This window comes from Balaenoptera acutorostrata, chromosome X (genome assembly GCF_949987535.1).
Source record: "Balaenoptera acutorostrata chromosome X, mBalAcu1.1, whole genome shotgun sequence".
In the NCBI taxonomy this organism is placed as follows: Eukaryota; Metazoa; Chordata; class Mammalia; order Artiodactyla; family Balaenopteridae; genus Balaenoptera; species Balaenoptera acutorostrata.
Window position 1 is genome coordinate 14,976,368 of NC_080085.1, and position 25,812 is coordinate 15,002,179.

Sequence of the window (25,812 nt, forward strand, 5' to 3'; positions counted from 1 at the left end):
TATTCAGTAAATTCTCCTTTTGCTTAAATTTTCCAGAGTCAGTTTCTATTGTTTGAAGTCAAAAGTCCCTTGGCAGACACTGCTAGTTGTCACCCAATTCCTTTCTCTCCTTAGAACAGAATCTCCATTTTTATCTGGGTGCAAGTTTTAGCTACTTGTGGCTACATAACTAAGTTCTGATCTATGAGACAGAGGGGGACGTGTGCTATACAAATTCTGGAGAGTATCTTTAAATAGGATACGCTTGTCTCCTCCCAGCTGGCTGGAATATGGATGTGATGGGTGGAGCTTGAGCAGCCATTTTTGGACCACAAAGTAGAAACCAAGTCTTAAGGATGGCAGAGCATCAAAATACAAGGAGCCTGTGACCCTGATTCTAAAGTTGCTACAGTAGACTTTATTGCTTACATTTATGTGAAAGAGAAAAACTTCTATCTTGTTTATGCCACTGTTTTTTTTTCTTTTTTGGCTGAACCTAATGCTACTGCTACTTTCCATCTGAACCTAATCCTAACTGATTAAAAAGCCTGAGACAAGTGTGGCTGGTAGATCTAAATTTGAACCCACATCTGGGACAAAAAGTATGGGGAATAATTTAAACTTATTTTTCTCTAGGACTATTCTCCACACACTGATTTTCATGTTTCTGTGGGCCAAGCCTATAGTTTGTAAGACTCATCCACTATCCTGCCTGTACACAGTGCTATTCTTTGACCCCATCAAGAGGGGCCCTATCCTTGGCCTTGACCATTAAAGAACCCCACTCTGGCTGGGCCCCTTCCTGCAGGATGTAGGAGGAGCCAGCAAGGTCAAAATTTTCTAGAACATGGTTTACGTGACAGGAACCTTGGAGTTCCCTGACCAGATGGCTCAAGCCAGCTTCCAGAACCTGCATGGGCTTCTTCCCTGGGCCCTTCCTCCCAAAGGCAGATTATGTAGCCAGTATGAATACCATATGCTAGAGGTAAGGCCATGGGGTAGCTGTTCACAGGGACGTGTGAATAGAATTTAGGTGGACACTCCAGCCCATTGGTCCACATGCCCACAAGGCTCCTTATAGCAGGAGGTGGCATCTATGAGGGAAGAGATGTGTGGGTGAGCTACAGGCTGGTGACCCAGGCTTCCTCTCCCCGTGCCATTATGGTCCAGTGTGGAACTCCAAGAAGTGCAATAACTTTAAATTCAAACCTGGTCTTCCAGGTCTTGCAAAGGTGTATTTGTCAAGGCAGGAGGATGGATATGTTTTGAGTAACAGTTTATTAGCTTTATAACTTTTAAGTATTTAGATATATATTTGGGCATCCATCTGTACTCTGGTTTCAGGACTTACAAATATCAGCAGTGAGGTTGCTTGTATAAAAGCTTAAATACTACTTCCAACATCTGAAACAGCAAATGTAGCACACAATCCCATGGCCTTCCTTCTGGGTTACTTGTTTTCCTTTCATTTCCTCTATTATTTTCTTGTTCTCTCCCTAAAGTTCCCCTCTGGTTGTGAGAAATCATTCGTAGGCTGGGACCTGGCTTTCTATTTCTTTCATGGCTCCCTGGCCCTTTAGCACAAAATGTTCTGGATACATTGGTTCTATGTCCAGTAAGTCTTAACACTGGATGTGCAACAGAATTGTGAGGGGAATGCTTTAAAAATGTGGAATCCCTAGCCCCACCCTAGTAATTCTGATTCTGAAATCTGGGCAGGGGTTGGGGAATCTGTATTTTTTTTAAGTTGTACAGGTGATTCTGAAGTACAGCCGTGGCTGAGACATTCAATGCAATGACCCACTGACTTACTCCTGACTAGAGACCCATGTCCTCAGAGACAGAAGAACAAGGGGAAAGAGATGAGAATGGGGTGAATTCAGAAGGTGAACCCCTGAGCCTTCCAACCCCTCCTCCTTCCAAGCTCTAGGCCACTGCATCTGCATCACATTTCTACTGGTCTCTTAGGGTACTGGACGGTTGTCATTAGCACTTCCCATTGCTCAAAGCTTGATCATGCATTTCAAAATCAGGGTGGTAGCTGGTGGTTCTCAAATGGGTATTTGTACCTCCTTACAATTTTTTGAGGGTATACTTCTAATCTAGCACAGTAATTGGCGTATAGTGGATACTCATTTAATGTTTATCTAAGAAAAATTCTTTTTTTAATTTATTTTTTAATTGAAGTATAGGTGATTTACAATGTATTAGTTTCTGGTGCACAGAAAAGTAATTCAGTTAAATATATATATATATATTTTTTTCTTTTTCATATTCTTTTCCATTATGGTTTATTACAGGATATTGAATATAGTTCCCTGTGCTCTACAGTAGGACCTTGTTGTTTATTTTATATATAGTGGGTTTTTTTTGTTTTTTTTTTATGTGGGATCTTCCCGGACCAGGGCTCGAACCCGTGTCCCCTGCATTAGCAGGCAGATTCTTAACCACTGCGCCACCAGGGAAGCCCTATAGTGTTTTTTTAAATTGAAGTATAGTTAATTTACAATGTTGTGTTAGTTTCAGGTGTACAGCAAAGTGATGTGTGTGTGTGTGTGTGTGTGTGTGTGTGTGTATGTGTGTATTCTTTTTCAGATTCTTTTCCACTATAGGTTATTTCAAGATATTGCGTATAGTTCCCTGTGCTATACAGTAGGTCCTGGTTGGTTATCTATTTTATATATAGTAGTTTGTATCTGCTAATCCCAAACTCCTAATTTATCCCTCCCCCACCCCTTTCTCCTTGGGTAACCATAAGTTTATTTTCTATGTCTGTGAGTCTGTTTCTGTTTTGTAAATAATTTCATTTGTGTCATATTTTATATTCCACATATAAGTGATATCATATGGTATTTGTCTTTGTCTGACTTACTTCACTTAATATAATAATCTCTAGGTCTGTCCATGTTGCTGCAAATGGCATTATTTCATTCTTTTTTATGGCTGAGTAGTATTCCATTGTGTATATACGTACCACATCTTCTTTATCCATTCATCTGTCAATGGACATTTAGGTTGCTTCCATGTCTTGGCTATTGGGAACACTGCTGCTACGAACATTGGCGTGCATGTATTATCTAAGAAAAAGTCTTGACCTGAGTTCAAGGAGCACTGCATTTGGTTTGAGGAAAACATTAAGATCACTAGGGTTTTATATTCAGACTCCTTCAAAGAAACAGACTAAGTGTTCTTTTTAGTTTTATATAACTGCAGACAAATGAACTTATTAGTAGCCAAATACTAGATTTTAAAAATACAAATCACCTTAAGGAAATACCCATCAACCCTTCCTGGTTATCTTTCATGGACATTTTAACCAAGACTTCTGATACTCACACTTTAATATTCCCATTATTTAAAATACAGTCAGATACAATAATAGGCAATCACAACCTACTTGAAGCCCTTAATGCGTCATTCACTTTATACTGTCTTTTAAGAGAAAGGTAAGTTCTTATAGAAAACACATAGCAAAGCTGAAACCCAACAAACATTTAGATAGCACAAAACAAAACTTCAGAGCTGGGGTCCAGAGGTCCTGAAGAATTTTTCTAAGGAAAAATCTTTGAGATGAACAGTCTCCATTGGTTTGCTGCCCAGCGTTTTTTCATTGGAGCTGCTATTGCACAAGATTGCAACAATAGCTTGATCTTTGTCTTGATCTCTGTAATTTTTGGCCCCAATAGGTTGAGATTATTTTCAATAACTGCGCTGGAAACAGCTCTGTCAAGTCCCCTCTTTGTTTCATGCCACAGATCTTGACTGAAAATAGTACAATAGCTTCATTAGGAGCTATAAAAGGCTGCATGCCAGGAATCCTTGGGAAGCCACAATAGAAAGATACCAAGGCTGTTTAGGAGGATGAAATAAGAACAACTATCTACCAACGGGTCAGTTAAAGACGCTCTTCTTCCTTTGCTGGAACAAGCGAGTGACTGAGCCTCACCATTTGGGGTCTGCTTCTTGCAATAGCTTCACTGACCCCACAAAGCACCAAGCAGGAGTTTCTAGGGCTTACCTTGGGGTCATCAGACTTGATGCTTCATTTAAGACACACTGGGAGATGAGTGCCACTGCTAGGTTCCCTTGAAGAAAAATGTTAAACTGAAACAACCCCATTGCCAGTGTTTCTCAGAATAAAAGGAGCCTGCTAAGTGAGATGACTGTAAAGTATCATCTCCTCCACTCTGCTTTTTGCCAGAAATTTCTATTAACTTAGCAACATTCAGAGCCTTGTCAGAATTCCATATTTACAGTCCACAGACTTAATTGGGACCATACAGAGAGAATGGCAAGCATGGTCTAAGTTTCCCAGGGGCTTGAGATTATTGAAAAGAGTCACAGGGTATGGGATGCAACTGAGGGGGCCCGACAGGGGGACGCAGGGGACTCAAAAGCAAGATCTACAGCAGCATAGAGTATCTTGGTCTGTTTGACTTTTCCTCATGTTAGAATTTGTTTTAATTTAGAACCTTAAGCCAGAAAAAAATCTTTAGGATGATCCTCCCAGTTTTTTTTGTTTGTTTTTTTTCTAATAAAATGACTGAGACCCAGAGACATATAGCAGCTAGATGTGAGACACAAGGTCACACAACTGGGTTGCGGCTGACTCATGCCTATTTGTTCATTCTCAACTATTAGAATATTTTTGGTAGCTAATGGTAAACGCAGAAAAGGTCTGAGTGAATGAGAGTTAGCTACTCCACTGCAGCCTCAGGACAAGGTTATGAAGAAAGCAATTCTCAAACCATATTCTATTGCCTTGCATGAAAGGTTTACTCAAAAATAGACACAACAACCACAACACAGCATGACAGGGATTATGTTCTCATTACAGCCAGCATCAGGCAATAAGAAATCCTCCTAACCAATGGCTGGGCAAGGGCCCACTTAGGGTTCAATTCTTGGGGGCCATCCCTAAGGGTACGAGCTATAGATGTCACTAGGCTCTTCCACCTGGTTCATGCAAGAGTAGAGAGTATTGCTAAAATATATGGGCAGGTCCACATATCTTGAATTCATGTGATTTCACCAGTGAGAGGTCATTCATCATGCTAATTAACAAGTCATTCATTTCACAAAAAAAACCTCTTTGTGACATTTGCTATGCTCATTAGCAAAACCCGGGTGATCTCAATAGCGGAAATGGATATAGTCACAACCTCTGGACAAGGTCCCCTCTGCTTAGAATGCCCGCAGACCAGCCCTGGGGTGTTCATCCTTGATTCACATCTGGGTTATTGCTTGACCTAAATTTGAGGCATACAATGTAACTCATAATTGGTGAGGAATTTTAACATAAATCTCAGACATTATAACAAACTGCTTCATGGTGAAATAAGAATTCGAACCCAGGTCTTCTGATTCCATTCCAAAATCCTTTCCAAAGGGCCACATGCCTCTCTTCTAATAAAAAAAAAAATCAGCAAGTTTGCTAAACATATGCTAGAAAAGATGTCAAAAGAGTAAATCACGCATTCCCATGAAATTGGGATTCTTTGAAACTGGTTCTGAGGAGCCTAGACTGGTGTGTCCTACAACTTCTACAAAGGAACATGTTTCGGAGCTGTGTGAGAACCCACCTTCTCAGAGCCCCATGGAGCCATCAGCAGACGCACGGGGTGATCTCTCAGTATCGCAGCGCAGGGGACTCTACAGAAAATTCTGTCTCGCTCACAAGGTGATTTTGCCTTCTGGCTTGTCTGAGTGGACCTCTGGAGTGTAGCAAGATGTACCCATAAGAGGCACTGAAGAAATACTTGTTAAGTTGTACTGAAAATCCTGCTGGTTCCCAGGGAGCCTGGGGGGGGGGGATTTTGGAAATGTCCGTGGGGCACTGATTTAGGCTTAGAACTGTTTGTTTTGAATCCTTCTCTAAGATTTTGCATAATCCTGTGATTATGGCCCTTGGCTGCATGTTAGATCATGTGAGTAGGTTGTAAAGACTCTCAGTGCCTAGTTCTACCCTAGAGCAATCAGATCAGAATCTCCGGGGTTGGGGTCCAGGCATTAGTATTTTCTTAAAGGTTTTTGGATGATTTGAATGTGCAGCCAGGGTTGAGACCCGATTGTCTAATTCAGTGCCTCTCAAACTGTGGGTGCAAGCCCCCTGGGGATCTCGTTAGCATGCAGATCCTGAGATTCTGCACTTCTAAGAACCTCACAGGTGAGAACGATGCAGATGTACCGCGGACCATACTCTGCGCGGCAAGGATCTAACCTCTTACCCCTCAAACTTTCTGAGAGCAAAACCACTAAAGCAAAATCTGAGATGGGCCAAAATAATCCAACTCAACCCCGTCATTTATCCTTCTGGAGAATGTGTGGAATACAGCTTCAATGTGACTACAAAGCAAATAAAATGATTAAACACCTAAACATTTTGTAAAAACTGAACTTCGATTTCCCACAGATTTGCCTTAAATGCTTAGAATATTTTCCAAATCACAAGATAGCACGGCTCTACTTCCCAAAAGCTAACCATCTAATGTACCAAAAAAAAAAAGCCATCTCTGCATTCCCTATTTATTATGCCCTTCGTATTTACTGATTGTCTCGTATGTCACTGCCTCTGTAGTTAGCCTGTGAGAGCATGATACCTGGGTTTGCGGTTCTTTTCACAGCTCTATTTTAAGCCAGTTCATTGCAGGATCCAGGGAGGGATTGGAGGAAGTGGCGTCACAAACAGCCAGCTGGTCTGCAAACAGTGTAGGCGGCTGGCTAGGATAGGGCAATCTTTAAATGTAAACAAAGGAGAAGGCTGGGGCTCACTGAGTGGCCTTTTCGCTACACGTGCATAAGCAGACACTGACTGACATCAGCTGCAGCAGCCTGAATCTGAAGGAGGAGCGAGAGAATTTCGCAAACTCAGAAAGAATGGAAAAGCCAAGCCACTACCCACAGAGCCCAAGGTGCACGCCTGTGAATTATGTTATCAGCTGCACAGCAGGACTGCAGAAAGCACTAACTATGAACAATATATAAATTACAGGGGTCATTCAATGAGCAGATCAAGTGCAATTAAAATGCAAAAGACTTTTCTTTTTACCTGACTCAGAAAAAAATTTTTGTGACACAAGGGTGCCTCAAATTGTCCAGTAGAGCAGGGGTGGGGGGAGGGAGAGAGGTGTGTGTGTGGGAACCTGATTACTGAACTCAAAAAGGCTAATGTGCAATTTGTGTTCTTTTTATGTAGATTAAATGCATTGACTGCAGCTTGTACCGCTTAGATACTCAGCAGGGAGTCAAAAGCTTGGGTATCAGTCAACCACAGCCAGCAGCTAAAGCATGGGGCCAAATCTGTTATTGTGCCTTAGATGAGACACTTAATCTAATCTAATGGGAGCAAACCCCCCTGGACAAATAAAAGGGCATTACCAGCAGCATGGTAGCTGTAATGTTAAGAAAAAGCACCAAATATTTTTTGTGATAACATAATTAATGACTTCTCCAGTCTCCTGTTTGCTCTTTAAAAATTCTGCCTTCCAGCTCACAGTGGCTTGTCTCACAGCCACCCCACGGAGAGTCTCAGGATGTAAATAACAGGAGGCAGCAGTCTGCCTTCTCACCCTCTTGGGAAGCCATGTGTCATAGGTATACCGCAATCAGAAAAACTGTATGTTTTTCCCCTGGAGCCATATCTATACCCTCAAGCAGTGTGAAAACATCATTGGGTTTTGATGAATTTGCCTTATTAAAGCAAACAAGAGCGAGGCAGATTGGCCAGGATGCCTGAGGTGGGGCATGAGATGCTACACTTCCAGCAAGCTCCCAGGTGATGCCAATGCTGCTGGCATGATGGCCTCTCCTCCCAAAGTGAGGGATCTAAGACACCAAGGCAGAAGTCCCAACACCCTTTGTGACCTACTCTCAGTAGTCACACAACTGACACTTCTGTCATTTTCTAACGGTCACACAGACCAAGCATGAGTTCACTGTGGGAGAAGACTACACAAGGGTGTGAATACCAAAAGGCAAGGCTCATTGTGGGTCATCTTGGAGGCTGGTGACCACACCAAATAAGCCAAGGCGCCCTATTCCTTCTGCAAAACACAAAGACTGAGGTCCATGGCCCACTGAATGCTCACAGCCACACTCTAATACAGCATACACTTCTGCTCCCAATAGCTGGGTCCTACACTTACTAAGAGTTGATTGTGTTTGCTTCCAAAGCTGTTTATGATGATTGTTCCAGCTGTACTTGTTATTAAAATTTAGTGATTTATACAACATGTGAATTAATGAAATATGAATGCAAAAAGGAGTCGTTTCTACAGGAACAAAGTTGAAAATTTTGGAAAGATGCAATGGTAACGGGTAGCTAAAAATGCTGTTGAATTCTCTGACATAAATCATAGCAATGTTTTCTTAGGTTAGTCTCCCAAGGCTATAGAAATAAAAGCAAGAATAAACAAATGGGACCTAATCAAGCGTATAAGCTTTTGCACAGCAAAGGAAACCATAAACAAAACGAACAGATAACCTATGGAATTGGAGAAAATATTTGCAAACTATGCGACCTACAAGGGCTTAACTTCCAAAATATATAGACAGCTCATACAACTCAATAACAAAAAAACAACCCAATCAAAAAATAGGCAGATGACCTAAATAGACATTTCTCCAAAGAAGACATACAGATGACCAACAGGCACATGAAAAGATGCTCAACATCACTAATTATTAGAGAAATGCAAATAAAAACTACAATGAGGTATTACTTCACACCAGTCAGAATGGCAATCATTAAAAAGTCCACAATATTAAATACTGGAGAGTGTGTGGAGAAAAGGCAACCCTCCTACACTGTTGGTGGGAATGTAAATTGGTGCAGACACTATGGAAAACAGTATGAAGATTCCTTAAAAAACTAAAAATGGAGTTGCCATATAATCTATTGACAGCAATCCCATTCCTGGGCATATATCTGGAGAAAACCCTAATTCGAAAAGATACATGCACCCTAATGTTCATAGCAGCACTATTTATAATAGCTAAGACATGGAAGCAACCTAAATGCCCATCAACAGATGAATGGATAAAGAAGATGTGGTACGTATATACACAATGGAATACTACTCAGCCATAAAAAGATTGAAATAATGCCATTTGCAGCAACACGGATGGACCTAGAGATTATCATACTAAGTCAGACAGAGAAAGACAAATACCATATGATATCTATTATATGTGGAATCTAAAATATGATACAAATGAACTTATCTATGAAACAGAAAAAGAGTCACAGACAGAAAACAAACTTACGGTTATCCAAGGGGAAAGGGGGTGGGGGAGGGACAATTTAGGAGTTTGCGATTAGCAGATACAAACAAGGCCCTACTGTACAGCACAGGGAACTATATTCAATATCCGGTAATAAACCATAATGGAAAAGAATATGAAAAAGAATATATATATATATATATATACACACACATACACACACACACATATATAACTGAATCACTTTGCTGTACACCAGAAACTAACACAACATGATAAATTAACTATACTTTAATTTAAAAATAGACAAAAATTACTGTTGAGTTATGTGTGTGCCAAACAACTGTAAAAGATTGAAAATCATGAAAAAATTGGGAGGATTATGTGCTGAGCTTGTTTCACAAATGTCTTACATTCTTGCTCCACTTTCAAAACTGGAAATCACAGACAGTGCATTTTAGGGACAGTTCATGAGAGAAGGAAAGCCTGTATCTCCTATCAGCAGATTTATATTCAAAGAAAATGACTTGGCTATACAACAAAAGTTTAGTGAATGAATGTATATTTACATGTTTTAAGTTAAATAAAATATCTACAGTTTGTATATACCATTTTTTCAATGATTCCCTGTTTTAACTATCTTTTTTTTTTCAATTAACCAACCAAATTCTGGTTCAGATGGATGGGTACAAAGCATCCATTATAAATGGGAAACTGCTCCTGAACTGGCACTTTTGTTTAGAAGTAGGATGAAAGAAGGATAGAGCTAGAGAGAAGGAGGGGCTAGACCATCTGGTTCTAGAAAGTTCTGAGACCGGAAGGCAATTTATCTGCAATCTCACTTACTTGCTACCAATAAGGTGGAGCCACAGCTGCCCTATTGTACACATGCCTGGGGCTTCATAATATCTTTTGGTGGCTTCTTTTCCCTCTCAGGACCATCCTTGCCATTTATTTTAACCTGATTTCACTTGCATGCAATGCTTAGGAAGAGATATCGCTTTCTGCCTACCAAAAGCTCATGCTCCCCTTTCCGTGGTGTTGTTGCTAGGAAATGGCTACCCTGACAGGGGATACATTCTCCAGCCCCGTTTCCATCCATATGTGGTCCTGTAACCAGTTCCCATCAATGAAATATGACTGGAGGTGAGAGGCAGCACTTCTGGGCTGGGATTTTGAAGAAGTGAATGTATCTTATCCATGGTTTTTCTCCTCCTGCTGGCTGTTTGCACAGGACTGAGGCTCTGGAGGATGGTAGAGGTACAAGGTAGAAGAAGCCTGAGTCCCTGAGTAACTCACTTGCCATGGGAAAGTCACTCAGTCGCTGGCCAGGACCATTATGTGTCAAGACACTTAAATTTGGAGAGTTGTTTGTTACAGCAGCTAGTGTTATGTCACTTCAACTAACACAGGGGCTGCTCACCTGGGACTTGCCCTTCTTCATTATTCTGCCCCTCCCCTTCCTCCCACCCTAGCCTCTTACGTCTCATTGGGATTATTTTTTTTCTGGGTATGAGTTGTGGATTCTTAACCTGAGGGGTCTACACAATTATATGCAAAATGTTGTCTATAGGTGTATTTTTCTGGGAAGAGGGTCTACTGCTTTTGTGGGCTTTTCATATGGGCCTGGGAGCCCCTCAAATTATTACAAAGAGCTGCTCTAAGAGATTCACCTTCAATGTCATAGTCCTAATTTAATCCATGACCTTAATTCACCCTATGATTTAGAGATCTGAGTATCTGTGGGTAATTCATGGATGCAGATTAAAGTGAAAGCAAAAGTAAAGAGCTCACACTAGATCGTGAATGCAAAAGTACAAGCATATCAGGGACATCATGGAACGAATAGAATCAAATCGGTGGACTGAAGAAGCTGAATGGAAGCCCCCATCTGAGGTTTATTAAGTAGCTGTCTTTCTCCTGTTGCATAAGTGCAGCTCCAAAGCATATCTTGGTGACTTAAAAGAGCTACCATGTTCCTTTCCAACAGCCTAATTTATGGCATAGGACTAAGGAGATCCTGTTTTTTTATATACTGAGAAGCAGTTCTTCTCTAGCTCAACTCATATGTCCTGAGAGTTTAGGTCCAGCAAAACCGTGTTAATGCCAGGGCAATTAAAAATTTTGCAGGGTGGGGGGGTTCTGTAGGACTCTGCAAAGGACTGGAAATATGAGACAGTGGCTCATGCCTGTCCCAAGCATTGAAAATTACTGGGTGGAACTAAGGGTCTCCAGAGAGTTTATTATTCATATGAAGGCGTCTAGTCTCCTCTTCAGAGGCTGGGAATGACCTGAATTCTAAGCTAGGGTTGACATAGAGCTTTCCCGTTTGCTTAGTGTCTTTTAATAGAGCAGACGCGGGTGCATCATGTTCCTCCTGAAGGGGTGTGGAGGACTATGGAGCCAACACACAAAGTCCCTTTTCCCCAAGAAGCAAGCACACAGGTAGGAGGTAGGAATATCCATCCAAGGTAAGCAAGTGTTAAACTTGCAGGATTCCCCCCCCCCACCAACCCCATGTTTTTAATTAGGGTCTACTGATATCTTCTCTTGTTGCCCAGTTTGTAGACAAGGTTTCATATCCTCTGTTCTTTGAACATTCTGGACCTTATTTTGAATCACCTGGGAGTCTGGTCTAAAATGTAGATTCCTAGGTCCTACTCCAGACCTCCTGAATCAGCATCTCAGGAGTACAGCCCAGGAACTGCCTTTTAAACACATGCCCCAGGTGATTCTAAGTCTCACTGGTTTGCCCAGCACTGGTCCAAAGTTTCTGAGGAGTGGCAGCTCTGGAATGTCTTAGGCTGTGGCATGGCACTGTGTTCTATAGGGCCGGAGGTGGGCTAGGAGACGCGTCTGGCTGCATTGGCTAGCAGTCATCTGGCTACTCCATGGCAACTGCGTGTTTGTTCAAAGTGGCTTTGGAGGCTGCAGGTCTGTGACGAGCTGTGGACACGGGTCTCTGTCCCGCAGGATGGGGTTTGTTAAGGTTGTAAAGAATAAGACCTACTTCAAGAGATACCAAGTGAAATTTAGAAGAAGACAAGAGGGTAAAACGGATTACTATGCTGGGAAATGCTTGGCAATCCAGAACAAAAATAAGTACAATACACCCAAATACAGGATGAGTTCATGTAACCAACAGAGATATCATTTGTCAGATTGCTTATGCCTGTAGAGAAGGGGATATGACAGTCTGGGCAGCTAATGCTCATGAACTCCCAAAGTATGGCGTGAAGGTTGGCCTGACAAATTATGCTGCAGTACAGTTACTGGTCCACTGATGGCCCAAAGGCTTCTCAATCAGTTTGGCATGGACAAGATCTATGAAGGCCACGTGGAGGTACCCAGCGATGAATACAATGTGGAAAGCATTGATGGTCAACCTGGTGCCTTCACCTGCTATTTGGATGCAGGGCTTGCTAGATTTACTACTAGAAATAAAGTTTTTGGGGCCCTGAAGGACGCTGTGGATGGAGGCTTGTCCATCCCTCACAGTACCAAATGGTTCCCTGGTTATGATTCAGAAAACAAGGCATTCAACACAGAAGTACACTGGAAGCACATCATGGGTCAAAACATTGCAGATGGGAACCCTTTTGCACTGTTGGTGGGAATGTAAATTGATACAGCCACTATGGAGAACAGTATGGAGGTTCCTTAAAAAACTAAAAATAGAACTACCATATGACCCAGCAATCCCACTACTGGGCATATAACCTGAGAAAACCATAATTCAAAAAGAGTCATGTACCACAATGTTCATTGCAGCTCTATTTACAATAGCCAGGACATGGAAGCAACCTAAGTGTCCATCGACAGATGAATGGATAAAGAAGATGTGACACATATATACAATGGAATATTACTCAGCCATAAAAAGAAACAAAATTGAGTTATTTGTAATGAGGTGGATGGACCTAGAGTCTGTCATACAGAGCGAAGTTAAGTCAGAAAGAGAAAAACAAATACCGTATGCTAACACATATATATGGAATCTAAGAAAGAAAAAAAAATGTCACAAAGAACCTAGGGGCAGGACGGGAAGAAAGACTCAGACCTACTAGAGAATGGACTTGAGGACATGGGGAGGGGGAAGGGTAAGCTGGGACAAAGTGAGAGAGTGGCATGGACATATACACACTACCAAATGTAAAACCGATAGCTAGTGGGAAGCAGCCGCATAGCACAGGGAGATCGGCTCGGTGGTTTGTGACCACCTAGAGGGGTGGGATAGGGAGGGTGGGAGGAAGGGAGACGCAAGAGGGAAGGGATATGGGGATATATGTATATGTATAGCTGATTCACTTTGTTATAAAGCAGAAACTAACACACCATTGTAAAGCAATTATACTCCAATAAAGATGTTAAAAAAAAAGTTGCAGATGATATGCATTACCTAATTGAAGAAGATGAAGATGCTTATAAGAAACAATTTTCTTAATACATAAAGAACAAAACTCCAGCCATGATGGAGGAGATGTATAAGAAAGCTCATGCTGCTATATGAGAGAATCCAGTCTATGATAAGAAGCCTAAGAAAGAAGTTAAAAAGAGGAAGAGGAACCATCCCAAAATGTCTCTTGCCCAGAACAAAGATCAGGTCGCTCAGAAGAGGGCAAGCTTCCTCAGAGCTCAGGAATGGGCAGGTGAGAGCTAGTAAACCAAACCACACTTTTCTATGAAGATTTTTCAGATAAAGACAGTAATAAACGTATTGACCAAGCAGCTCCCCCCAAAAAAGTGGCTTTGGAGGAAGTTAATTATGGGGATACTAAAGGCTACCCCCCAACCATGCCATGTAATGGTATTACCCTACTGCCCACCCCCCTACAAGCTAGAATAGATGCTGAAGCCCAAGGGATAATGTGATTTGTACTTTGAATGAGACACAAAGATAACTTTTTAAAAATTCAGGCTCCTGACACGTGCACCTCAACACCCCATATGAAAATGCAATGCATTTCCATTAAACCTCAGTGTCTAGCATGCCCCCTTTCCTCTCTCAACTCAGGACTGAAGAATCTCCGGAGGGTGAGCCTGGATGCCCTCCCTGTGGTTATAAGCACCTGTAACAGACCCTCTTGGCACCTCCACACAACCTCCTCCTCCCTCTACACACCCAAGGCTGCTTGCTGCAAACTTCTGTAACTATCTATGAGAACACACGTAGCTGGTGCTCAGGGCAAGACAGAAGTGCTGGAGAGTTAGTCCCCCTGAGAGCAGCCCTCAAACAATGACAGATGGGGAGTTGGTGGAGGAATACCCCAGCTTCCTCATCCCACTGGTGGGATAACTCTGGAACGTGTTCAACACTCTCCCCAAAAGGTCCCTGCTGGGGTTGATCTCCAAGAGCCCATGATGGGCACTTGCTTATTATCACATGCAGCTGTGGCTGCCTTCCCTTCTCTTCTCACTCCTCCACTTTCCAACCAGTGTTTCCTGGGACCTCCTTCCAAATAACCAACTTGCATTTGAGTTTTTGTCTGAGGGCACCCCTCGGGATGTAAAAGACACAAAGGTGATCTAACAGCTCTGAATGGACCCTGGCGCTGTAAGAGACAAGTGTGGAGGCCAGCAAACCCCTGTATCTGTAGCATTTTGGCGTGATGGTCTAAATCATCTGACTGATTTCTGCTCCCTTTTTGCTGACCTCTGTACAAAATCTGTGGATGATGAGTAACCTTGATAGTCCGTTTCCATTGCTCCTCCTAAATAATGAGTCTTTTGCTACCTAGAGTGACAGGAGCAGAGCAACACCAGTCCCGGTGTGCCCTGTTGCAGACTGAGCCTTCTGTGTTCTACGTCAGGCGGTCCAGATCCAAGCACAATTTGGGGTCTCGCGAGGTTGCTGATCCACATCACGGGGAACCCTGGGGGGACAGGACATCCCACATTTGTGCATTCCTTTAACAAATGTATATGGAGCACTTACTGCTAGTTGGAGTCTGGGGAATATGGAAGGAATGTGCGTAAGTTAAGTCTGGCCAGGCTGTTGCTAGATAGAACTCTGCCAGCCCCTGCCCCGAGGGGCCTGTCCGCACGGAAGATCCCATCTCGTCCAGCCTAGGCGAAGCCAGAGCCTGCGGAGTGCCCTCCCTGCATTTAGCTCGGGCCTCTCTGCTTCACCCCCCATGCTGGGAGCAGCGTTATCCTTCTGAAATACAAAACTGCGTATCACTCCCCTGCTCAATAATCGTCAGTAGCTCCACTATGCCTATGAAACAAAGGACCAACTTCTGATTATATATGCAGCCAAGCGCTCTCAAGTCTGGCTCCAAACCATCCTTCTAACCTCCTTTTCCACCACCTCCTCCCCTTCCCAGCAGGTAGCTTGTACTCCCCCAAACACTCTATGTTCTTTCAGACTGCTGTCCTCTTTTGCACATGCTGTTCCTTAGGCCTGAATTTCACTTATCCCCTTAGCCAACCCCCAGTCATTGTCGAGCACCCACTTAGAATGTCACCTCTTCCATGAAGACTTGCTCGCCCCTCCCTCTACCTCCAACAGCACCAACAGCCGCGTCTCCTGCGTACCTTGCTATTGGCACACGCGCGGCAAATTCAATACTGAGCACGCTATGCTGTCATTGTTTCTGAGTCTGGCTTCTCCCAGAAGACTGTGAGCGCATAGAAAGCAGGGATGTTGCCATTTTGTTCATCTTTGTACCCTACCTGTGGGCTTAAGAGAATGCCTGGCACACTGTACATCTGTAAGAAATGCTTGTGAACGCCTGCCCGGGCCTCAGAAAGCCCAAAGGAGATTTAACCCTTTCTCTCCGGTAATTGGTACCATTCCTGGTGTAAGATATGTTCCACACACCTGGATGGGAATGTTCGCTTGTGCTGTCCTCTCAACTGCTTCTGTTTTGGGCCCCCAGCAGTTCTCTCCATTGATTTATAGCTGAGCTCTGGAGGTTGCCCCAGGATTTGAGGTCACCAGGGTGCTCTGAGGTGCCTGATGCCAAAGCTGAGCAGGTGGACTTTTATTGCCCCAAGGGTGCATTGTGCGGCTCCCTGGCATGAGCAGGCAGAAAGCTGATGACATCGCAGCCCCTTGCAGACATCCACAGGGAGCCCTCAACTCTGAGGGGTGACAAGGAGAATCAAGCGGGGAAGGAATCAGATCGAGGTGCATTATGCCTGGAGGCATTGAACCATCATTCACAGGTGGAGGGAAATGTCTCAGAAGGGACAAGCCAAGGAGTTATCTGTTGGTATTCAGGGAAGAGAGGTGTGTATGCAGTAACCTCACAGGTACTCAAGTGAGGCCAGCAGCCACTTACTTCTCCCAGAGGGCTGGTGGCAGTGCCGGCCTGGACAACCTTTGATCATCCTCAAACTAGAAAATAATTAACCAAACCTCTTCACTCGGCATAGAGTCCACTTCTTTAAGGTACAGGCCAGAATGTTTCATTCTTGAGAGATCTGGACTTTATAAGTGCTTACTACAAACTGGACCAGGCAAGATGTTATGTACTTTCTGTGCATCAACTCACTGAACTCCCATAATGAACCCTGGTTGGTACTTTCATAATTATCCCCATTTCACAGATGAGAAATCAGAGGCTCAGTGAAGTTAAGTAACTTGGCCATACTCACACCGTCAGTAAGCAGCAGAACTGGGATTCTTACCAGTTCTATCGGACCCCATGATCTGTGTTTGGAACTTCTACATGATGCCACCCTGAGTACCATGCCTTCCCTGATGTTCAGAGATAGGGGCCCTGGCCCCTGGCACTTGGCCACTAACTAGCTGTGTTGCCCTGGAAAAGGCACCCAATTTTCTGGATCTCAATAATTGTGTGTGAGTTGGACCAGCCAACCTGTAGACCTCCTTCAGATTTAGCATTCTATGAGTCTATGGTGGAATCATATTTTCTTTCATGCATGGTTATCAAGGGTGGGTATCTGGGGCCTAAAATCGACTGGTAGAATATGAAATTGATTAATTGCCAATTAAGTAGTTGGCATATTTCTGAATCATGGTATAAGAAGGGCTTTCATTGTCATTTTTAGGCTGTTGCATTGATAAACTTGTTTTTTTTTACTCTTAAAAATTATGCTTTATTACAGTGCTCTAATATATAAAACATTGTGGGTTTTCACACCCAGAAAATCAAATAGATCAATAGATCAGAATAAAGTATCCAGAACATGTATGTGAGCACTTGATTTATGATAAATGATTCACAACAGAGCAGTGGGAAAAGGATAGTCTTTGCAAAGAATGGTGCTGGATAAATGGGATAGCCATATGTAAACCATAATGTGTCTTCGCCCCTTATATACCATGTACAAATACCAATGCCAACTGGATCAACTGGGTTACAGATCTAAAACTGAAAAATAAAGTCAGAACTTGATAAAACTTGAAGGGTCAGATTTTTAGTCCCTTTGACACATTCTGGTTCTCAAGTGTTAAGCCCCTTGGGTGGGTCTGCCCATCTCAGGCTGTCAACTTCCTGAAGACAGTAACTCTCTTTAAAATGCTGTTTGTGATAGCTAGTGGGAACCTGCTGTATAGCACAGGGAGCTCAGCTCGGTGCTCTGTGGTGACCTAGATGGTTTCTTATTTCAACAATAAAATAAATCACGGTATGTAAAAGACCTGTAGAGTGGAAAATAAGGTCAATGGTATTATGACACTATTGCTCTTAAGGAGCATTCTATGGTCATTAATTCTTCCTCAACCCCATATAGTCTCCTATTTTGGGATTTGTTCCATGGTTTCCAACAGGACATTTTATTTTATTTTTTTTGAATTTTATTTTATTTTTTACACAGCAGGTTCCTATTACTTATCCATTTTATACATATTAGTGTATATATGTCAATCTCAATCTCCCAATTCATCACACCACCACTCCCCTCACCACCACTTTCTCCCCTTGGTGTCCATACATTTGTTCTCTGCATCTGTGTCTCAATTTCTGCCCTGCAAACCGGTTCATCTGTACCATTTTTCTAGGTTCCACATATATGCGTTAATATACGGTATTTGTTTTTTTCTTTCTGACTCACTTCACTCTGTATGACAGTCTGTAGATCCATCCACGTCTCTACAAATGAACCAATTTCATTTCTTTTTAAGGCTGAGTAATATTCCATTGTATATATGTACCACACCTTCTTTATCCATTCATCTGTCGATGGGCATTTAGGCTGTTTCCATGTCCAGGCTATTGTAAATAGTGCTGCAATGAACATTGGGGTGCATGTGTCTTTTTGAATTACGGTTTTCTCTGGGTATATGCCCAGTAGTGGGATTGCTGGGTCATATGGTAATTCTATTTTTAGTTTTTTAAGGCACCTCCATACTGTTCTCCATAGTGGCTGTATCAATTTACATTCCCACCAATAGTGCAAGAGGGTTCCCTTTTCTCCACACCCTCTCCAGCATTCGTTGTTTGTAGATTTTCTGATGATGCCCATTCTAACTGGTGTGAGGTGATACCTCATTGTAGTTTTGATTTGCATTTCTCTAAAAATTAGTGATGTTGAGCAGCTTTTCATGTGCTTCTTGGCCATCTGTATGTCTTCTTTGGAGAAATGTCTATTTAGGTCTTCTGCCCATTTTTGGATTGGGCTGTTTGTTTTTTTAATATTGAGCTGCATGAGCTGTTCATATATTTCGGAGATTGTTTGTCCATTGATTCGTTTGCAAATATTTTCTCCCATTCTGAGGGCTGTCTTTTCGTCTTGTTTGTAGTTTCCTTTGCTGTGCAAAAACTTTTAAGTTTCATTAGATCCTATTTGTTTTTATTTCCATTACTCTAGGAGGTGGATCAAAAAACATCTTGCTGTGATTTATGTCAAAGAGTGTTCTTCCTATGTTTTCCTCTAAGAGTTTTATAGTGTCTGGTCTTACATTTAGGTCTCTAATCCATTTTGAGGTTATTTTTGTGGATGGTGTTAGGGAGTGTTCTAATTTCATTCTTTTACATGTAGCTGTCCAGTTTTCCCAGCACCTCTTATTTAGGAGGCTGTCTTTTCTCCATTGTATATCCTTGCCTCCTTTGTCATAGATTAGTTGACCATGGGTGCGTGGCTTTATCTCTGGGATTACTATCCTGTTGCATTGATCTATATTTGTGTTTTTGTGCCAGTCCCATCCTGTCTTAATTACTGTAGCTTTGTAGTACAGTCTGAAGTCGGGCAGTCTGATTCTTCCAGCTCTGTTTTTTCCCCTCAAACTGCTTCGGCACTTTGGGGTTTTTTGTGTCTCCATACAAATTTTAAGATTTTTTTGTTCTAGTTCTGGAAAAAATGCCATTGGTAATTTGATAGGGATTGCATTTAATCTGTAGATTGATTTGGGTAGTGCAGTCATTTTCACAATGTTGATTCTTCCAATCCAAGAACATGGTATATCTCTCCATCTGTTGGTATCATCTTTAATTTCTTTCATCAGTGTCTTATAGTTTTCTGCATACAGGTCTTTTGTATCCCTAGGTAGGTTTATTCCTAGGTATTTTATTCTTTTTGTTGCAATGGTAAATGGGAGTGTTTCCTTAATTTCTCTTTCAGACTTTTCATCATTAGTGTATAGGAATGCAAGAGATTTCTGTGCATTAATTTTGTATCCTGCAACTTTACCAAATTCATTGATTAGCTCTAGTAGTTTTCTGGCAGCATCTTTAGGATTCTCTATGTGTAGTATCATGTCATCTGCAGACAGTGACAGTTTTACTTCTTCTTTTCCAATTTCTATTCCTTTTATTTCTTTTTCTTCTCTGATTGCTGGGGCTAGGACCTCCAAAACTATGTTGAATAACAGTGGTGAGAGTGGACATCCTTGTCTCGTTCCTGACCGTAGAGGAAATGCTTTCAGTTTTTCACCATTGAGAATGATGTTTGCTGTGGGTTTGTCGTATATGGCCTTTATTATGTTGAGGTAGGTTCCCTCTATGCCCACTTTCTGGAGAGTTTTCTTCATAAATGGGTGTTGAATTTTGTCAGAAGGTTTTTGTGCATCTATTGAGATGATCATATGGCTTTTATTCTTCAATTTGTTAATATGGTGTATTGATTGATTTGCATATATTGAAGAATCCTTGCATCCCTGGAATAAATCCCACTTGATCATGGTGTGTGATCCTTTTAATGTGTTGTTGGATTCTGTTTGCTAGTATTTTGTTGAGGATTTTTGCATCTATATTCATCAGTAATATTGGTCTGTAGTTTTCTTTTTTTGTAGTATCTTTGTCTGGTTTTGGTATCAGGGTGATGGTGGCCTCACAGAATGAGTTTGGGAGTGTTCCTTCCTCTGCAATTTTTTGGAAGAGTTTGAGAAGGATGGGTGTTAGCTCTTCTCTAAATGTTTGATAGAATTCACCTGTGAAGCCATCTGGTCCTGGACTTTTGTTTGTTGGAAGATTTTTAATCACAGTTTCAATTTCATTACTTGTGACTGGTCTGTTCATATTTTCTATTTCTTCCTGGTTCAGTCTTGGAAGGTTATACCTTTCTAAGAATTTGTCCATTTCTTCCAGGTTGTCCATTTTATTGGCATAGAGTTGCTTGTAGCAGTCTCTTAGGATTCTTTGTATTTCTGCGGTGTCTGTTGTAACTTCTCCTTTTTCATATCTAATTTTATTGATTTGAGTCCTCTCCTTCTTTTTCTTGATGAGTCTGGCTAATGGTTTATCAATTTTGTTTACCTTCTCAAAGAACCAGCTTTTAGTTTTATTGATCTCTACTATTGTTTTCTTTGTTTCTATTTCATTTATCTCTGCTCTGATCTTTATGATATCTTTCCTTCTACTAACTTTGGGTTTTGTTTGTTCTTCTTTTTCTAGTTCTTTTAGGTGTAAGGTTAGATTGTTTATTTGAGATGTTTGTTGTTTCTTGAGGTAGGTTGTATAGCTATAAACTTCCCTCTTAGAACTGCTTTTGCTGCATACCATAGATTTGGATCGTTGTGTTTTCATTGTCTTTTGTCTCTAGGTATTTTTTGATTTCCTCTTTGATTCCTTCAGTGATCTCTTGGTTATTTAGTAATGCAGTGTTTAGCCTCCATATGTTTGTATTTTTTACAGATTTTTTCCTGTAATTGATATCTAGTCTCATAGCGTTGTGGTTTGAAAAGATGCTTGATATGATTTCAATTTTCTTAAATTTACCAAGACTTGATTTGTGACCCCAGATATGATCTATCTGGAGAATGTTCCATGAGCACTTGAGAAGAAAGTGTATTCTGTTGTTTTTGGATGGAATGTCCTATGAATATCAATTAAATCTATCTTGCTTAATGTATCATTTAAAGCTTGTGTTTCCTTATTTATTTTCATTTTGGATGATCTGTCCATTGGTGACAGTGGGGTGTTAAAGGCCCCTACTATGATTGTGTTACTGTGGATTTCCTCTTTTATAGCTGTTAGCAGGTGCGTTATGTATTGAGTTGCTCCTATGTTGGGCACATAAATACTTACAATTGTTATATCTTCTTCTTGGATTGATCCCTTGATCATTATGTAGTGTCTTTCTTTGCCTCTTGTAATAGTCTTTATTTTAAAGTCTATTTTATCTGATATGAGTACTGCTGCTCCTGCTTTCTTTTGATTTCCATTTGCATGGGATATCTTTTCCCATCCCCTCACTTCCAGTCTGTATGTGTCTCTAGGTCTGAAGTGGGTCTCTTGTAGACAGCATATATATGGGTCTTGTTTTTGTATCCATTCAGCGAGCCTGTGTCTTTTGGTTGGAGCATTTAATCCATTCACGTTTAAGGTAATTATGGATATGTATGATCCTATGACCATTTTCTTAATTGTTTTGGGGGTTTTTTGTAGGTCCTTTTCTTCTCTTGTGTTTCCCACTTAGAGAAGTTCCTTTAGCATTTGTTGTAGAGCTGGTTTGGTGGTGCTGAATTCTCTTAGCTTTTGCTTGTCTGTAAAGCTTTTGATTTCTCTATCGAATCTGAATGAGATCCTTGCCAGGTAGAGTAATCTTGGTTGTAGGTTCTTCCCTTTCATCACTTTAAATATATCATGCCACTCCCTTCTGGCTTGTAGAGTTTCTGCTGAGAAATCAGCTGTTAACCTTATGGGAGTTCCCTTGTATGTTATTTGTCATTTCATCACTCCAGCCAAAGTCCCAGTTTTAGCTCTGAGTGGACCAATTTGGGTCTTGTGTTCATCCCTGAACCAATCACTGTGGCTTCAGGAATGATACACTTTGATTTTCCAGGCTTCATACATGTGTCCTCCACCTTGATCTCAAGGGGGTAGAGCCAGCCCCAAACAAACTATATGGACTAAGACTGAGATGCTATTCCCAGTGGAAGAGAAAGTAGACTGGCAGGCACAAATCGCAAACTTCCACTAAAACTAGACATAAGATGGGGTGCCCAGAAAGTCTAGAGCACCTTCCTTAAAAGGGTGGTAAATATGGAATCCCCATCTTACCTAAAGCTTTTTCTTCTATCACACACCACAAATCTCTTTCTAGCTCTAAGGCAGTGATTTTCAAAACTTTTAACCTCTTCCTCCAGCAAAAAAATAAAACTTTTATTAAGAAGTAGTCTAGGGCTTCCCTGGTGGCGCAGTGGTTGAGAATCTGCCTGCTAATGCAGGGGACACGGGTTCGAGCCCTGGTCTGGGAAGATCCCACATGCCGCGGAGCACCTGGGCCTGTGAGCCACAATTACTGAGCCTGCGCGTCTGGAGCCTGTGCTCCGCAGCAAGAGAGGCCGCGATAGTGAGAGGCCCGCGCACTGCGATGAAGAGTGGGCCCCACTTGCCGCAACTAGAGAAAGCCCTCGCACAGAAACGAAGACCCAACACAGCCATAAATAAATAAATAAATAAATAACAAAAGTGATTGTTTAAAAAAAAAAGTAGTCTATATATGAACTGAAACAAACGTTTCAACAAACCAATTTACTTTTTACTAACTGCAGTGTACTCTGATAGTTTCTATTCTATTGTATTCCATTCCATTCTATTCTAATTTATTCCATTATATTCCTTCCTTTCCACTCCATTCCATTTCATTCTGTTATTTTTATTAGTCAGGACAATGCTTGCTAGGCTCTGAAGCCCTAAATCTCAATGGCTTAACATTTCTTGCTCATGTCCTAGCCCAATGCAGATTAGGCAGCTCTACTTAGTGGCTTCCTTCCCCCTCCAGGGATCAAGGCTCTTTCCATATTATGATGCCACCATCTTTAACACAGGATTGTGGTAGAAAGGAGTGAGAGGGGGAGAGAGACAGAGACAGACACACACACACACACACACACACACACACACACAGAGTCATCCAGGGGATTTCATGGCTTATCTCACTTTTGTCTACACTCCACGGCCACAGTTGCAAGGCTCCAACCTAACTGTAAGGGCCACAGAGAAACATAGCCTGAGCACCCAAGGAAGAGCAAGTGGGATTGATGAGCACCCAGACAGTATATGCCACACTCTTCTATTTTAGTTTGCTAAGAAAGAGGAAATGCTGCTTCTGCCTGACCCACTCCATGGGAGTCAGGACTCTGTAATGGTTGCAAAGCCTTAATTGGAAAAACCTTGCCCTAGCAGCCTGCATTAATGTTTTTCCTCCTTGTGGACTAAACCTTTCTCACTTCTGCCTTTCTAGTCTCATTCCAAGCCACCTGACTTCTTCGTCCCTGATGAGGAGACCCTGACCGCCTTTCCGACCACCTTCCTCCCCATCCCCACCTCCAAATCTGTCCCTGACTTTGCCTGAGAACCGTCTGCCTCACATCCCAGACTCCTTGAAGGAGTCTGTGGCTGCTGTAGCAGCCATGGCTCCTGTCCCCTGCCTCAAGCTGTCCTCCATCTCTCTCCACCCATCTGTCTACTTTCTTACCCTGGCCAGCCCTGGGACCTGTGGTGAGCAGGCTTTTCTTCCATTTCTTGTCCTGAGATAGTAAATGAGACCAGGTTCTGCGGGGCAGCTAATGGTCTCTGGAACTCTGGGGCTCTGCCTAGGTCAGGACTGAAGTAATTGAGCCAGCCAGGCATGTAATAAGATAGCTCTCCCTGCTCCCTCCCCCAGCGCCCCCCACTACTGCGGTGAGTGGCCATGGAATCTGATTCTAGCAGCATCTTTATCTCCGCAATAGGCCTCAGGGTTCATTATCTAAAAAGCATTGGCTGTTAGCAAAGTAGCAATTCCATTGCCATAGAGGAGAGCTGTCCCTTTAAAACCAAGCATCGGGGTGGAGGCCAGGCTCTTGGGTTCCCCAATTATAAGGCTCTCTGGTTCTGGAAGAATTGCAGGCTTACTGCTGCTCAAGTTGAAAACAATTTTAGTCAATGTTTAAATGGTGCTTACTGTGTGCTAGACACGGTTCCAGGTGCTTTACAATACTAACTCAGTTAAGCCTCTCACAAATTCTACAGATGAGAAAACTGAAGCTCAGAGAGGGCAAGGATATGCCCAATGTCACACAGCTAAAAAAGAGTAGAGCCAAGATTCAACTTAGGCAACCTGTTTCCAGAAACTGCCTTCTCAACCACTAGGTTATACTCTTCCCATGAGAATGATTTTTATTTGTATATAATATTTATATGCTGCTTACAGTTCTTGAAATGCTTTCACATACTTTACTGACCCTCACAAGAACCCTGCGATCTAGACAGTATGATGAGAAGGAGGCTCCTACTTTACCATGGAGAAAATTGATATGCTTTAGAGCTAGCTTGAACCATCTTCCAAGGGCCAACTGTTAAATTTTCAGGAATTTTGGAAGCCCGTTATAAATGATGGTCATTATTTAAAATGAAATTATAGAAATTTACAATTAGATAAATTATATTCAAACAAAGGTAATAAATACTCAAAACTCATCACTTCCTAATCCATTTACGACATTTTACTCTTATCCTGGCACTTGAACTTACCTGTATCTCTCCTACATGTGTAGGGGGGAAAGCACGTATCATAGGGTGCCACCCAGCAACTCTTCCCAACTCCACATCGAGTGACATCACAGTGGTAGCTTGAAGTCAGCCACAGTGGTAGTATTTACACTAGGGAAATCAGCAAATTCTATAAAGGAGTCCCTTCTCTGCCCTTCTTCCCCGAAGGGAGATGGTTGTTAAATATTTACCAGAGATGGGCTTCCCTGGTGGCGCAGTGGTTGAGAATCTGCCTGCCAAGGCAGGGGACACGAGTTCGAGCCCTGGTCTGGGAAGATCCCACATGCCGCGGAGCAACTAAGCCCGTGAGCCACAACTGCTGAGCCTGTGCGTCTGGAGCCTGTGCTCTGCAACAAGAGAGGCCGTGATAGTGAGAGGCCCGCGCACCACGATGAAGAGTGGCCCCCGCTCGCCGCAACTAGAGCAAGCCCTCGCTCAGAAACGAAGACCCAACACAGCCAAAAATAAATAAATAATAAAAAATAAATAAAAAAAAATTTACCAGAGCATCCCTATTCCCATGAGTCTGACCATCTCTGCTCCATGAATGTCTCAGGTGTGTGCTTAATGTGACTTATTTTCCTGTCCTTCTCTGGAGATACTATTGTATCTCCAAGGCCTAACATGGTCTCCTTCCTCTCAAGTTCCTTATCAAGACCTCAGTCCAGTCTCCTGCGTATCTCTCTGCCCTTTCTCTTTTTGACTCCCACTTCCCAGAAGGACCTTC

The 25,812-nt window shown here is 42.2% G+C and overlaps 1 protein-coding gene and 1 pseudogene across 5 annotated transcripts in view; one reads left to right on the plus strand and one right to left on the minus strand.

The window, feature by feature from the left end:
* RAI2 (retinoic acid induced 2) overlaps positions 1 to 25,812 on the minus strand; it is a 411,537-nt gene that overhangs the window by 156,975 nt on the left and 228,750 nt on the right. The window lies entirely within an intron of this gene.
* Positions 12,167 to 13,861, plus strand: LOC103016495 (60S ribosomal protein L5-like; annotated as a pseudogene).